General features: G+C 35.0%; 1 pseudogene; it reads right to left on the bottom strand.

Annotated features, from left to right (window-relative positions):
* Positions 1-661: 661 nt before the first annotated feature.
* LOC131033352 (serine carboxypeptidase-like 50) lies at positions 662-1,151 on the bottom strand (annotated as a pseudogene).
* Between the last annotated feature and the right edge of the window lie 830 nt (positions 1,152-1,981).

Here is a 1,981-nt window from a genome sequence, read left to right as displayed (position 1 = left end):
TTCCCAAATATTAAATAATAGACAACTTCTAAACATAAAAATGTGTGAATTGTGACCATTGTAAATCAATTAATTGATATAAAATAGCTTGAGTCAAGAACTTAAACAAACATTTGCCTATATTATATTTTCATAGTAAAACGTTCTATTCATTTACTATAGCATTACTCTGATATAAAATAGAAAGTCCCTACTGATATAGAAGTTTGAGAAAATGGTGACAACATTAATGAAAAAGGATAGCTTTAATAGCAAAAGAGAGTTTATTATTTGTATAGACAGTGTTAGTATATCTCTGGACCAAATAAGAATTCATCCTTACCATGAATCCTAAATTGAACACTATAGTTTAAATTTTAGCTCTGTTACTTCTTGTAAGAGTGTATTTGCTCTTTTGTGCCGAGGAAGTAAAATGCTCTCCAATACGTTTTTCAACCATTCTTTGAATGTGAATACTTTGGCCGGCTGGACCCTCATGAGCAACACCTAGAAGCACAACATGAGAAAGATTTTCATTAGAGCTCATGGTATTCTGAATCCAATCCATTTAAGTAGACCTCGCCTTGTAGGAATCAAACTACTGTTGCTTATGAATAAATCCTACAATCTGTTGTGTAAAGTATTCAATATGCCTCCTCGATTCAATATGCCTTCTCTATTTTCATTCAATCAATTCAAAATCGTATGCCACATTAGCATGGGACTGAACTTGAACCTCTATATTTGTCATTCCCTTACCAATAACAAGTCCTCCAAGTTTGAATGGAAGATTTATGCCAACATCCGCAAATGGATTCAACTCTTCATCCTCAGGTAAACCCATTTAATATTTCTTTATATTTGTTTCACCCATTTTAGATTTCATTAAAATATAATACCCCAATGCTAGAACATTCTTACCTGCATAGCTCTCACCAATTACAAATGAGACCCAGTTTCTCAACTCCCTATTAGTGTTGTAAAACTCCTTCAAAGCTTCAAAGAGATGTTCTGCTACCTGGCTATGATGAACAGGAAACTTTCCATGGCCCACGTTCATAGATATTGCCAATCATGCTTGAACAATCGGGTCTTCCTTGTAACCATAAGATTATTGGTGCATGTGCAGCGAATGTAGTGGGTTATGTGGCTTCATAAAATGCATAGAACATTTTTGCTTTGTAAGATGCATTAACAGTTGACGTCCAGATTTGGTACGCAATACTTCCTCTAGAAACACAAAGTTGTTTTCCCCCAATAGAGGAGAAATTAAAAATGAATGATGATATGAAGGAGCCTACAAGGAACGAGGCAAAACCAGTACCACCATTAAGATACCTAGTATTGCTGAGGCCTTGCTTGTGACTGATATGCATTTTTGTTCACATCGCTCTCCTTTGTGTTTCCAAAAGCAATTAGCAACCGAATTTGACATAATAACAGAGAAGATAGAAGTTTGCAGGGTTTTTGGATTTTAAAAAGCCTTTTGAATCAAACATAAAAATCTGATTTTTCTTTAGTTGAGATTCCCATATTCTGAATTCCCTCTATATTTGAGGTATGATAGAAAGTGATTGTGGGTTTCATGCACGTTAACAGGGCAATGAAAAATTGTGCTGGATATCTACAAGTGTATGACAAAAACACCTATCTGCATTGAGATTGTGTTTCTTAAGTTCATTAATTGTCTTGCTCTACATTCTGGCCGTGACTAAATTGGCTCCAAAATCGTATTGTCATACCACAGAAAGTCAATAACATAGAGTTAGTTGTGCATTATAGACCATTGATCGTGCAATCTACGACTGTGATTTTGCAAAAGAGTCAATAACATGAAGTTTATAGTATCGTTTTGGAGCCAGTTTAACTGAGTCCCTACATTCCCTAATTTCTATTGCTTTTTCTTTCAAATCTGCTGGAATAAGTGCAGATCCGCAGTACAATATCCTGGAATAAGTTTAGAATTGCAGTACAAGCCTGTAAGGGCATTTTACACCCAAGA

Source organism: Cryptomeria japonica, chromosome 10, assembly GCF_030272615.1.
Source record: "Cryptomeria japonica chromosome 10, Sugi_1.0, whole genome shotgun sequence".
NCBI classification, from domain to species: domain Eukaryota; kingdom Viridiplantae; phylum Streptophyta; class Pinopsida; order Cupressales; family Cupressaceae; genus Cryptomeria; species Cryptomeria japonica.
The sequence above is the reverse complement of the archived record's forward strand: the minus strand, read 5'-3'. Positions and strand labels throughout refer to the sequence as shown.